Source organism: Anser anser, assembly GCF_964211835.1.
Source record: "Anser anser genome assembly, chromosome: 5".
In the NCBI taxonomy this organism is placed as follows: domain Eukaryota; kingdom Metazoa; phylum Chordata; class Aves; order Anseriformes; family Anatidae; genus Anser; species Anser anser.
Genome location: NC_139725.1, coordinates 64,622,366 through 64,637,225, shown reverse-complemented (window position 1 = coordinate 64,637,225; position 14,860 = coordinate 64,622,366). Strand labels below are relative to the sequence as shown.

Below are 14,860 nucleotides of genomic sequence, written 5' to 3'. Positions count from 1 at the left end.
ATCGCAGTGTCATTTATAGACCCAATCCCTGCCCCTTGAAGATCTCTCCCGCTTGTAGATCAAGATCAAAGGGCCAAGGGTGCTAAATATTCATCACGAAGAGTTTATTCGCATGGGAAGTACAGCCCAGCAAGTTTTCAACATTACCCAGCAGCTTTCTTCAAGATAAAACAATCGTGGGGTGAGGAGGGGAATTCTTTGCTGTTAACAATACAGTGCAGAAAGGTCAAGAAGAAATCCAGCTGCAAATTACCCAAGTGACCATGAAATGTGCCCTCTTCGAGTCCCCATTCCTGCAAGTGGCTCACCATCCTCCCTCTCCGCTCGCTCTGTTATTTAAGATGAATCCAGGCAAAGTTAATGTCGAGCTCTCTGACCTTTTGGGGCAGGAGATGGGGAATAGTTAGGCTGGTGTCTGACACGCAGTCAGCTCTAATCAGAATAAATTACTGCTTCTCATCTGAAGCATTCTTCTGGCAGCTTCTAAGGGCCAGGTATTATTTTAATTCAGCTTAATTTGCCACAGACAGAACATGGGATGAGAGAGGTGTCAGATCATCTCAAAGCTCACTCTGCACTCACAGGTTTCATGGCCACGACACCAGGCACAAGGCTTGGTCCCAATAAGTGCAAAAGGGTTTTCATTGAAAATCCGTTTTGGGGAAAATTTGTTGTTTCTCGGAAAACTGTTAGCTTTAAAACCTACTTCTTACAAAAGTGCTTTTGAAGATATATTTTTCTTAATGTTAGAAACATCTCAAAGTACTAATTGATGAAGGAAATTATTTTGAAATTTTTATCCCATAAAAGTAGGTCAAGTTAAGACTTGGAAACCAAATACAGGAGCTCTTCAGCTGTCTCTGTATTGATTCTTTCATGAAACACTTCAACATAAAACATAGAGGATACTCTAGAATTTGTTGTTTCAATGCATCTCAGCAGCCAGTGAAGCAGAGCACTCAGCTGCTCGTGTGATTTCCCATGATAGACCATGTCCTATCTGGGCAATCCTGACTCACCATCAAGAGAAGTAGTACAAACAGGAAAAAAATGTTTTGGTTTTTTTTCTGAAATAATTTTCAAAATGATGTTTTATACTTTTTTTTTGTGGGGAGATTAAGCCTGATTTCATTTCAGCTCAGAACTGGAACAGCTGTTGGGTTGTCGGCATCTCATGTGACATAGAAATACAGATGCATGAGTCCTGACCAAAATCCAAGCTACCTGTTAGCAAAAACGTCCCTAAAAGCACCTACTCTGAAAGGTGACTCCAGAAAACGGTTTGTTTCTCATTCAGCTCACACAGGAACATAACATACTCCTCGCAACACCAGGGAGTTGTTTGTTGGTCCATCAGAGCCACTAACCAAAAGGATGCCTGGGCTGAGTCTTCTTCATTCTTGACAATTCCTCTCCCACATGCCTTTTTTTTTTTTAATTTCTGACAGCCCCAAAATTGGATCCACCACATCATCTCTCCATCCTCTTTATGTAAAGTTGCTTAAAAACTTTGCTCATTTTTCCTCATAGAGAAATGATAAAATACCAATCACTGAAAGCAGCACGCACAATTGTGCAATCTATTCCTCCTTGTCTTCAGAGACACTTAACATCTATGAATTCTTAACCAGGAGCTAACTCTTCATTCATCAAATTCATCAATCATTTCAGTTGATACAAAATATTTTACACGAGTATATTTCCATATTCTCTCTGACTGAATTATTTTAAGAAATTATTTGAGCTGCCTACTAATGCCTTTCTTTTAAGGAAGAAAATCCCACCACTTGTAAGAAAAGTCCTTTTCCTTCCTGAATTAGACTACGCTGGATTATTTCTGGAGCTGCACTGCTAAAGGAGACATGCAGTCCAGTCAGAGCATCGCTCAGATAATTGCAGAAGGGCCAGCTCAAAGGCACGCAGGAGTCCACATCCCACCCATGTGGATATCACCTATTAAAAATCTCCATTCACCTTTCCTTTCCACTATCCTGTTACACACCCTTTCAAAGCTGTTATGATAACCTCCAGCCTGGGACCAAAATCTGTGTATATTCTTACGCAAGCAGTTTACATCTCCTACAGGCCATTAGTTTCTGTATATTTAACTTGAAAACCACCCCGTCATTTGGATCCAATTCCGTTCATTAAAATCTCATTTCACCTTCAAAACTGCCAAAACTTCTTGCAGTGGAGACCTGGGATCCTTCCCATCACTGATCAGAATTTACAGAAGTACTGCAAAACCTTCTTCCATTAGGGTTGTAAAGCAGTAATTCAGTATTTCTACCCAACTTGTATTTAAAAATATGGAAGCAATTGAGAATGTTTTCAAACTCCTACTTCAAATATTTGAAAGTAATATTCATAGATCATCTCCCTTTTCTCTCATGCAATTACGTTAGCACTGTCTAGGGAATATTCTTGATCTATCGTGTTTTAGATCATGAGAATTTCTATATAACTGCTGTTGTTTGCATTTATTCATCAAAAGAATAGAGTTCAGAAAGTGTTTATATTTTCTCCTTGTTAACTCTGGCCTTAAAGAATACATCTGAAATTCCTTTTTCTGCAGGCAATAATGCCACATATCTTCCACTGTCCCCATCACCTGTCCGCTCTGCGAGGTGATTAACTCTATGATCACTATAAAAATGTTTTATTTAGTGGATAATTGTAAGTACTGGTATCTACCATTTCTAAATCTCTTGCTTTATTATCCTTGTTCAAGAAGGTCTTAATATTTAAGTGATTTACTGATCACTTAAAATGCCAGCCTACCCATTAGAAGGTACATTTCACTATGCATTGCCTAATTTTATAGTACATTATTTCTTTATAAACAGACACATTACTCTGAAGCATTAATTAAACCTCTTTGCCCATTATGAACTCCATTTGGAAGACAACAACGTAACCAACGGCTCGTCCTGATGGATGGGTCTGAGACTCCACTTTTGGCTCACACCAAAGAGCTTCCCGAAGAGTGGTGCTACCGGGGAACATTACGCCATGGAAAGCAGTGATTTGTGGAAAGAAAGTTTAATGAATAATACATGGCATTTGCACTTCAGCAACCCAGTTTGCTAAACTATTTTGCATCAATAACCCGGTACTAAAAGGCTCTGTTTATTATTGCAAGCCTCTAAGGCTTTTTGAAATAGAATTACATCAGCCACATTTATAATACTTAAAGTTTGAAGCAAACTGCAGCTTGTTACATCACTGGAGAGAGTCCTCTCCCAGAAACGTCTTCTGAACACATCTCTAGAGAAACTTTGAGGCTTTTCATGTTTCCAGCACACAAGACGTTTAGTGCGAAGTTGGACAGGAGTGGTCCATCCACCATCTCCTTACCTTTTTCTCCTGGATTGGAAGTCCTCAGGGCACTAACACTCAGGATGAAGGAAGACTACCCCAGAAAACCATCAGTAAGCACAGCCCGTCTCCTCATTAGGCCTTCCACATGAGATTAATTCAACCTTCCCTTCCCCTCCCCTCCTAGCACCATCACCCCTGTTACCACCAACACCCACAGAGTTTCTTGCAACACAGGTACCCATCCCACAGGCTCAGCCCATTTCCAACATCTGTGGGCTCCCAAGGCTGGAGGCAATCCCAGACTTCATGCCTTACTGCTCCCAACAGCACAATGCCATCTTGCCCTGGAGCATCCCCCCTTCTGATCTTCCCAAGAGAGATAGCCTGATTTAGGAGATGGCCTGCAAAGAAATAAAAATCCAGTTCTCATTACTGGCTCTTGGGTGTTTCAGTCTTTACATATTTTCTTCTCAGGTGTGCATATCCCGAGTTATTTTCTCGGACAGCCCCCTCCTGCATCACTTCAGAGGCCACGACAGCCACTGCACGATTCGAGCATTCAGGACAGCATCGTGCCCTGCTGCATCTTAACATCCCCATTAGGAAGTCAACATTTACCTACAGTAACACTGCAGGTGTATGCACAGTTTTTCCCTATATTTAGGACGGGAAATAACCATGGTTTCTCAGGTACCACTGTGTGGAGCTGACTGGGAAATGATTTAATGGTGCCCATTATAACTGAAAAAAGCCAAAAAGTTATTAAAGGTTGTAGGAGAAGTGCTGTCACAGCTGGAGGACTCTTGGCTGAGCTGAACCAAAGGCCACCCCACAGGGACTCGATTTATGACGAGCACAGATAATGCCAGGAACAGCCGCACATGCACCAGAGGCAGAGCAAAGCTTGACTTTGACTCATTGGAAACTCAACCACCGTGCTGGGCACCTCACCCTGTGCCCGCAGAAAGCAGCCCAGAGGGCTCCCAGTTAGCAAAGCCACCTCTCAGCTACACCCAGAGCTCCATGCAGACCTGGAGGAAACACAAAATGCATTAAAAGACGAAGGCAATGCAAGCGGGCTGGCAGCTCACGTTGCTTGCCAGCTATCGGCGTGCTCAAGAAGAAACGAGCTGACAGAGAAGGATGTGCTGGCAGGGCTTGATGCAGACCTCAGAGGAGGTGGCTGAACTTCTTCTCACAGATTTATGTCTCGCACATGGACAGTGGGCAGAAGCACGTGCATGGAGCGCACAGAAGCCATCCCACCGCCTTCCCCACCATCCTCACTGCCCTGGGTCTGGGTGCGAGATCACCAGCTGACGGGTATTCACAAATGAACCCTCTTAACACGGAAATCCCCCCAGGGGCAAAGGGAACTCATTTGGATTCAACAGGAGAGCTATGAGAACAGCTGCAGAAAGCGATGGCTCGGGAGGGAGCTGGAGGCTTGGAACAGAGATAACGCCGGGGGACATTCGTCTTCCGGCGATGAGAGGAAGACACAGGGGAGCAGCGCCAGGCTTCTGCAGAGGTGGACAGAGCTGCTCCAGTGCTCCCCAGCCCTCCCACAGCACCCCAACTGGTCAGACCCACACCAACCAGTCCTACCAGCACCCCAAGGCTTCCTCCAACCTCCCAGTGTGTACAACCATGTCCAAACAGCCCAAGTGGAATATAGCTCCCCTCTTTTTTTCAAGCTTTATGTTTACAATGCAGAAAAAAAACTCCAAATCACAAATCGCAGCCCTCTTTCATCAGTTACATAATTACTCTGCTGCTGCTAATTAGCAACCGACTGTAAGCATAACTTTTATCCCAGAAGCCGTCCCCTGTTCGGAGCAGGGCTGAAGGCAGAACTCAGCACCACACTGGCGCTCAGACCGGGGCGCTGAGCAGCCCTGCGGACACATCAGCTGGCCGCTGCTCTTCCCATATTCAGAAGCTGTTACAGGGGCGAGCCAAGAGAAACACAGAGCGATGTTCGATAGAAAATTAGGAGGAAAAGCAAACGCTTAGGAAAAACTCGCTCAGCTGCACAAAAAAGCTTACCTGGGCCAAACAGTGACAAATTGCTCTCCCCACTGTCAGACCTGGAGACCTTTTCAGCAGAGATAGAGGAACACGCTGAGAAATGCCAAGTTACGCTCAGCAGAAAGATCTGGGACTGATGCAATTAAATCCCTAAAGGTCTAAGGGTAAATACAGCCGCAGTAATGAAGGGGGACATCGGACTCCAGATAATTAAATGTTCGTTTTGGTGCCAAGGGGATCAGAGTCCAGAAGCAGAAACCAGGATCCTGCCTGCAGCCAGCAAAGGGAAGGGCAGTGGGGAATGGAGCAAAGCGATGGCGAGGACGGGGCCAGCCTCACCCCTAAAACACCCGGCTCCAAGAGGCACCACAGGGAACGGAGGGCAGGTGGGAGGAGGTCTGCAGGGACCTCACACCATGGAGCAGGAGCAACGTTTGAGGGGAAACGACAGAAATCCCACAAAAGCCATGCGGCATCATACCTCCAGTCGGCACACGGGGAAGAGCACAATTCCCCGCAGCACACTGCGAGCAGCTGCGGAAAACTGGGGATGTGGAGGAGTTTTCTCATTCCCAGCGACAGATGTCAGAGGTTGCAGTAATGCATGGAAGATGGACAGCTTAAGAAGGCATTTAGCAGAGGTGAGGGACAGGAACATCACCGTAATTGGATATTTCAGTCACAGGTGCATAGCCCCGGAATTTCCTGAGATATTCCTTCCAAAGCTCAACATAATTACAAAGGGTAGGCATTGTTTGCTACAATAATAATAACAATAAAAATAATAAAATGCAGATCCCTGGTATTTGGATGGTGGCATCGCCTGAGCATCCTGAATTACCCTTTTCCTTTGGCTCAATGCCACGACTGTACCCTGGGTTTCAAAGTGAACTCCAAAACAGATTTAACTTCATCACCATCAGAAGCTGGGGGCTTCTTCATTGTGCAAGAATATAAGACGACTGTAATTTCCTTTCAAGGGGGAAAAAACAGGCAAGGGGCACTGCTGGATTTGGAACAAGTTTCCAAGGAGATTTTTCCATCACTACATGAAGGGGCTCTGCCAGCCATTGCCTGCAGTGCCCAAACCTACAGCACATTGATAGCATCTCCTTCCCAGATAAATAAAAATTAGAAGTATGTAAAAATTAAGAAGATACTATTAAGAGAGGACAGCTTCCACTGCAAATGGGCATTTTAATTGAAATGATGGAAAACCAAACTGAGGAAAAAATGTATGGATCAAAGTCACTGAAGAGTAGTCATTAGTGACCACTTCAGGGAAAGCAAGTCATCAAATCACCCCTTTCTTCCCCCTCAAAAAAGCAATCTTGGGCAAATGGGGATTTTCCTCCCCGAGCACCCGCCGGCACCGCTGAGCAGGGGGCGCAGAGCAGGCACCGACCTCTACCAGCTGCCTGCCGATTCTTCCAAAGGCCCCAGCCTTCAGGAGCATCCACTGCCTTCAGAGGGGCCTTGAGCATCAAGTGTGCTGCAGAGAGCGGCCGTGGGGCAACGCCAGAGCTCACTCAGAGCTGGGGCACACCTGCAGCCCTTACACCCGGCCCTTATCAAGTGTGCCAGCCACGATTTACAAAGTCACGTCACTCCCTGCTGCGGCCTCCTCTCAGAGGGTGCGCGGCCACAAGACGGACCTTCCCGAGCCGGCAGCGAGGTCGAGGTGAAACACCCTGAAACACCAGCAGAAAGGCGATGGTTTTCTCCTCTTTAAGAATTCAGCATCTAGAAACGTGCGTGGAAAGGGAGCGCTCGCAGCAAGGCTCCCGGTCTATACTTAGACTAATTACTTGCATCTTAACTACTTCGCAAACCCACAGAGAGAACCAAGTTAACTATTTCCCCGTCTGAGGCTTTATTTTATTAATGAAAGCACTGCCAGAAGAATGACATGTTTGTTTTAATGATCCTGTTCCCCTAATTTACGCAGCGCAGTCACTCAGGCCCTGTGTAGATTTGCAGATCAGCAAGTGAACCTTGTTAGTGTGTATGTGCGGCTCACGCGGGCAAAAACACTAACTAGCTTGATTTGCTGATCAGCAGATTTGCGAGATATTTAAATGCCTGTACAGCTCTAATTCATTAAAGCAAATCTAATGATTTTCCTATCATTATTTTCACACCACCCCTTACCCCCCTACAGAAACGGTGGCTCAGTAACGTGACAGCTCTGCCAACACAGAGCCGTGGGACAAAGACTTCAGCCTGCAGTACAGCAGTAATCCTGCAGCACCTGCACCCTGTCAGAAGCACCAAGAGGCAAACACGGGTCCCACACGTGGCTCAGCCCCACCAGCACCTGCCAACTACCACAGGAAGGCTGAGCATCAGCTCTTGAGGATGCATCGCCCAGTTTATACACTCCTTTCTACTCTATTCCTTGCATACTCTGCTCAATGCTCTGTGCAAGCTAGTTCTCCTCCATCAAACCTCTAAACTTATATTTTTGACTGTGAGCGTGCAGCTTCCTTCAAGTACACAGCCCCAGGTGGTAATCTCAGCCCTCCACTTTTGTCCCAGGTATATATCTATCACCTACATTGTGTGAGCAGGGGGGGGTGGGGGACAGGACCCAGAGCCTTGCAGAGCTCCAGCAACCTCACTTCAAGGGGCAGAACCTGGTGAAAAGGTAAGAACTCCATTAGGGAAAGCTGCAACTTCCCAAACAGGCAGGCAGCAAACCTGCACAGAGAGAAGCGGTGCCAGTCGGAGCAGCAGCAGTTGGGAAGGGTTTTTTCTTCCCCAGAAAACAAACAAACAAAAAATTAAAAACAGACACTGAAGATATGGGTAATCAATATGAAAAGATTTTCCTGAAATTGTGATTACATTTTCTTTTGCTGTGACGCGTCCCACTCTTTTCATGATTTATTTCCTGGAATAGTGAAAAGTTTTGACCATGGGGAAAGCATTCCCCGCATCCAGAGCTCTCCTCCGAAAGCATTGCTTTTTAGCCAACATGAGCAAAAAATAGCGACACAGTCTCACCTTGTGGAGCTCCACACAAACACTGCCTGAGGCTGCCCAGCACAGCAGCTCCATCCCAGCGCAAGAGGACTGTGCTCTTAGAAGGCACACATCCGTCCCATCCCTCCTGCTTTCCCCCAGCTTGCTCACAAGCTCTCCTGCCCCTCCCAGGCTGCCTGTGCCAGGCTCAGCCTCCCCAGGTCCTCACCTCCACCCCAAAGGACTCGTGTCCAAGGCCAGTGCTCATACTCACACTGGGCATTTCCCCAGGCTGCTCCAGAGTCTGGAGAAACCAAAGCCAAATCCCCTCCCCAGCCATTGGCGGGTGCTCCATTTGGCAGACATCTGGGCAAACCAGATGGATAAGTACCCGTAAAGGACACTTAGCTCAGCCCCGGCATTAGCAGCTATACCTTGCACACAGATGGCATCTGAGCAGGCTTATTTGCAAAAGCACACAGGAATCGGCTCTGCACGGAGCAGGCTGGGTTTTGGGGACCACTGAAACCATGAGAGAAACCCAAGCCCCAGGTTCACATACACACTGGAGCAAATATACAACAACAGGATCTGTGTTAGTGCCTTCAGGTGGGCTGAACACCCGTCCTTGCCCCGCCTCGCCCACCTTTCCCTTCCCACCTTCCCTTTCCTCACCCTTCCCTTCACCCTAATTCCATTCTACTGGATCCTCACGGACATCCCTTCTGCAAACCTTACCCAAGCGCATGCACAGTTAGGACGGAAAATAGTTGTGCAGGTCCCAAGGAAAAGAAAAAAATTCCCAGTCCCCAGAGAGAAAGACTATTCATGCACAAAGTGCACAAAGTGTTCTGGTTACCACGGGGTTCATCAGCCCCTGACGTGGCATATCGGCAGGGACAGTGGTGTGGGCACTTCTCGGAGTCATTTCACAGATCCCACATCCCTGGTTGGTCCGCAAGGAGTGGGCACTGCGCAGGAATTAAAGCAGAGCATAAGGAAAGGAAAAACACCCACCAGCAGGCACCAGAAGCAAGCAGTGCCTGCACGGGACACTGCCAGGCTTTAGGTCCGACCCAAACGACCAGCACTTCTCGCACTTGTTTTGAAGCAAGCCTTCAAGTGAGCAGCAGCAATACAGCTGCTCGCACGTCACTGCTGTGAAATGCATTAAGCCATTTGATTTAATAAATGATGCAACTACAATTATACATATTAAACATGACTGGCCGGTGTACAGCCAGCTCCCAAGCAGCGTGTTTCAGAAAAGCTGCTCTGTCAGCGTACACCGGGCGAGATGAATTAACCAGACACACCGAGTGCTTCTACGGGGAAAAGCAGACGAGGCACGTTCACGTGTCCGTCTCTATTAACTCAGCCCCTGCTTGGATTTCTGCCTTTGTGCCAGGAAATGGGATTCCTGCAAGGGAAGGCACAGAGCACATCACTGGCAGACACGGGTCTTCCAGCGCATATACCTCGCTCATATAACGCACATTGCTAACAGAAAGTCTTGTGGCATCCCTCCACCAGCACTGCACTTGGTCCTTTTAGGTACTGAAAGGCAAGAGATGCCACATGGATAAGTGTAAATGTAACGAGGGACTGAAAATGCACTCTCCTGTTCCTGCCCCAAATATCATATCTAAATGAACAAAAGATTTTTTTTTTTTAATGTCCTGAATTTTGCAAAGATACAGATATGTAGGTATAGGGCACAAACCCCCATGAACAAATGCACCAGCCTCCTGCAGAAGCAAACTAGAGATAAACAAAAAACTCGTGCTATAGACTTGCACCGGCCCCTTGCCACGTGCTTGCTGTTGCTGGGTGCATGACCGCTGTCCTAGTGGTCAGAAGTGATCGGGGTGATTGTGATGGTCAGTGGGAAATGGTCTAAACCCCGAGTGGGCCAGCTCAGCTTGCGTGGCTTTAAGGAACATTTGGCTCTTCCACAGCCCACCTCTTCCTCCCCTGGGTCAGTTCCTCTCGCTTGACCCAATGATTTCAACTTCTGAGCTGCAAGTCCAACAGAGAAGGAGCCCCAGAGCTTGTCCCTTCCTATAGCCCAGGAGAACCCACCCCGTCAGTGCATGGAGACTTCTCCCAAAGCGGAGGCCAAACAAGCAGATGCTCCCTTGCCTTCGAAATAAACAGCACTAAAATGCCAGCAGCTTGAGTTGCCCTGTTTGCTCAGCGTTTGGTTTTGTCTCGTGCTCCATCTGGGTCCCTTGTGCTGCTCCCAAGAGGCACTCTGTGTCAACATGTTATATTTGGGCATGGGGAAAAAAAATAAAAATGAGCCGCCTCTCTGGAATTCCTTCGTTTGCCATTTTATCATCTTTAAGAGCACCTACTTCCAGATGGAAATGCAGACTGGCATGAACTGCGAGCCTTCCCTGCTGCCTTCTGTTCACTCCTGCTTTGCCAGGAGAGATTATGTCCCTGGACAAGCTGGAGCTTCACACCCACAGCAGACAGCCCCATTGAATCAGTCCTTCCCGGGCTCATTTTAGCCATTTGCATTAACTTTTGGCATTTGTTTACAAGCCTATGGTCTGGGTCTGACAGATCTATATTTACCAGACTACATTAGGATGCAGTCGGATTATTTCTTTTTAAATGGAGAAATAGGGTATTAAGAATCACTTTAAACAAGTGCCTTGACAAAAATGTCATTGCACTTCTCTGCAAGGGACTCAGTGCCATCCCTCGTGGCAGCGCTGCCACTTTGCAGAGTTCTGAAACCAGCTGCGCCCGCTCCAACTTCACCCCGGTGCCCCCAATCCCAGTAATTACTGCTGCAGATCTCCCTGTCCGCCAGCACGCTGTGCAAAATGAAAAATACATTTCTGCCTCCCAGCCCAAAGCTTCCTCGCTAGCAGCCAGCAGCACAAATCCTCATCGTGGAGCGGCGCAGAGCCAACGCGCACCGAGCGCTGCAGCACCGCGCGCAAATGAGGGACGGAGCTAACTCGATTTTAACAGCACTGGACTGAGAAGCCCAAATCTAAAAAAAGGTAAAATAGACAGAGAAGGATAGCCAGTTGTCATGGCAACAGCGAGATATGAAAGCAAGAGCTGATGGAACCTTTACAGTTATTTAAATGCTTATTATAACATTATGCAAAACGGATGAGTAAAGAAAGCGGAGAGGTTAACGTACTTATAAGAAAAACAGTCATCGTGGGATGAGCAAGGTAACAATTTATAAGTCAAAAATAAGGCCTTGTTTAAATAGAGACATTTGAAATAATGATATAATTATGCCCTCTTAAATTAAGAAGGGAAATTTGTTTTGAAGAGTAGAGGAAGGAGGGGATTCTTGTTGGGCCACAGCACTGGGTGCTAAACCACAAGTCCTCCTCCAGCATTTGCCTTTCATGGCCCTCAGCCCCAGAGGGATGGCTCGGGGCGAGGCAGAGCCATTGCACCTTTTTTCCTCCTCTTCCTCATCAGTCTCGCCATGGGGCTTTAGTTTTGCAGCAGCTCCATTTGGGTTCCTACTTTTCCCCCCAGAGCACGCTGTGACACATCATGACACAGCATGAGCACAGGTCCCATCATGGCAAAGCAGAGATTTGGGGCCAGGACTTCCTCCGAAACTCATTTTGTGCAGAACCAAGATATTGCCACACACGGGCAAAGGCAAATCAAGGCGTGTCAGAACGAGCTCAGCACCCACAGAAACCTGCTATGTCCCCCTGTTTTCCTGGTCACCCACCCCCTGTATGAGCTCCACGGGCCCTAATGTCCACCTCTCATAGGGCCAGAAGGATTTATTACCCTTCTTCCTGGGAAGAAAGGAAAGAGATTCTTCTGACTTACCCCTGTGGCCCCCATAACTCACCCAGAGCCTGGATCGGGCCAGCCTGGTGGGGACTTTCTTCTGGCGAGGCAGGCAGGAGCTGAGCAGTGTAAATCCCAACACATCTGTGCCCGGGTCTTCAGGCTCGGCTCCTTCCTACAGTCATTTGTCAAGCGCTTTTCATCTGAAACATGATTCTGGGATTCAATTACTTTATAAAGTCAATATTTTAGGTCACAGCTTATGCATCAACAAAGACATCTCCTGGGATTCGAGCTTAGCGCGATGCAGCTCAAAGTAATGTTCCCTGCACTGCTCCAGCTAAAAAGTCAATAAGGGGCGTTTGTTCCCCCCACATTTCACTCTCAGAGGCTGCAAAATTATTGTTCTCTTTCATAAATTTAAAGCATCAAGAAGGAGCAAGCATTCCTGGCCGCATTATTTCCAAGGAGATAAAAGAGGATTGCTCCCCTGCTTCCTCTCCACGTTCTTGGCAGGTTTTCACTCCCGCTGAGCTAATAAACAGGCTCCGGTCAAAAGATTTGCTCAGGATGGGTTTGCCCACGGGAAGGGTCAGAGCAAGGTCTGGAGCATCACCGAGCCCCCGTGCTGAGATGAATTTCTGGTATCAGAGGTGGATTTCCAGCACTGGAGAATCACCAAGCACCAAGCCCATGGCCTCAGTCTGAACCCCCCGGCAAGGCAGAGCCCCACCTGCACCCTCTGTTAGCTGAGGCGTCCCAGGAACACGCAGAGGGGCCAAAGATAACCCAGGGTTGGAGACAACGAAAACCTGAAGAGTTTGGGCACAGGGGAGAGGAAGGCGCCCTGCTGAAGACCAAACCTCGCACAAGGAACCAGAGCATGGCACAAAGCAGAGGTGTTAACGAGGGGAAAATATCAGGATAAGCTGGTCGCAAACACCTTCAGGCTGGAAACCAAGGGAAGGTTGCTAATAAACTAAAGGAGAAAGGCTAGGAGAGCTCTTTTGGTGAAGGGGTAGGAGAGAGGGAGGACATCTGCCTGGTTTTTGGGTGGCTCTGGATGGATTAAGGAAGGTGGCGGGCACAGCCCTGCAGCAACAGCAGAGGACAGGAGCTGGAGCCTCCCGCCCCCTGCTCCACTATTGCAGCTTTGTCACCAAGCAGTACAAATATAACTCCTCAGGATGTTAATTAAATGCTTCAGGCAGTCTAGGAATAAAAGTTCCACATTTCATTTAGGATGGGGGCTCTGTTCCTCCTTGTTACAAAACTTAGCTCGATATTAAAGACTTCAAATTATTTTTTCCCCCCTGAAATCATCCAAACAGTAAATTTTGAGTCTTTGTTTAACAGGCTATCTATTGATCTTTGCCAAGGCCACAGCACTTCATAAATCTCCACTGAAGCCAGAAAAGCATCAAAAAAAAAAAAAAGGAGGGGATTAGAAGTTAATGCAATTCAGATTGCTTTCTGAGAAATACTTTCAAGCCCAGAAGCATATTTTCAGCAAACAGACCCCAAGGAAGCCCTCCTGCTCAGCACTCACCAAGGCCACGATGCTCAGGAAGACCCAGGAGCGCGACTGCACCCATTGCAAGCTCGGGGCTGGTTTTCAGCTGGCCCCCACCACCCCTGCCCTCCTGCCTTGAGGCTCAGTAGGGAGCAAAAAAGTGGTAAAGGTGCCTTTATGCCCTCAGAGAGAGGAAGAGCTTTCACCACCAATATTCATCAGGAATGTTCAATTTGAGCTCCTCAGAAAGGGAGAACTGCTAATTAGCTTAGCAGCTAATGAGGATTACCCAGCCTGGGCACCTTACTGGGTTTGCTCCAGCTGGGGCTGGGGCTGAGCCCCCTCCTGGTGCTGAGGTGGCCAAGGGAGGTGGTCAGCCACCCAGGGGATCCCCCCAAAACTACCCCAGCCCCAAATCAGCCCCAGCAGGAAGAGATGGAAATCCTCAGGCCCTGCAATGGGTCTTTGCACAGGTTTTCAGACATGCTTTAGTAGCTTGTTATCACCAAACAACCATGGAAGACTATTCAATTAACAGAAGTTAGTAAAATGATAAGACCAAACAGCAGCAGCACCATGTTTAACACCACATAGCACAAACACCCTCCTTTGACACTCCTTACCCATTGATAAGGTTTGATAAAGCTGTTAGCTTCACAGGCATTTTCTGGCAAATGAGCCATAAAATAGGAGAGTTTAAGTACTATCCCTAAATGGCAAACCTTCCAATTATGCTCGAAGAAAAATTACTACATCCTGCTAATTATAGCATCCATGGCTTGGGTTTGTTTGAAGAGAAGCTCACTTCATTTAAAATAAATACCAGTTTTGAAAGCAAGATGGGGGTGCGGGGAGAGAAGAAGGGAAATGGGAGATGAGAGACCTGGCATGCCTGAAGCGGCCACGTGTGATGGGAACGTGCTGCAGCCAGTGCGGGGCACTGTATCCATCCCGCTGGGACAGCCCCATCTCCAGCACCCCCTTTAAACTGGTCCAGAGCTGGCAGCCAGCCTCCCGAATTACCTCCGGGATGCAGCACATCCTCACAGCTCCACCCGCATCCCAAAGCCAAGGGTTCTCCACCCGCTGCGTCTCCGCGATGGGTCCCGCAGCCAGCAGGGCGGTGGCAGCAGCAGCGGGATGTCCCACGTGTGCCAGGATCTGTCACGGTTTGGGGGATGCTCTTCTCCTGCCCTGTGGTCCCTGCTGCCATGGGTAAGAGGAGACGTGCAGGTGGAGGCA

General features: G+C 47.8%; 1 long non-coding RNA gene across 1 annotated transcript; it reads right to left on the bottom strand.

Moving 5' to 3' along the window:
- Positions 1-2,763: 2,763 nt before the first annotated feature.
- On the bottom strand, positions 2,764-13,834 carry LOC310900670. The gene is made up of 3 exons (XR_014585331.1): positions 13,655-13,834; positions 12,145-12,308; positions 2,764-3,722 (listed from the first exon to the last, which is right to left on the bottom strand). It is a non-coding gene; the product is annotated as an uncharacterized lncRNA (long non-coding RNA).
- Positions 13,835-14,860: the final 1,026 nt, after the last annotated feature.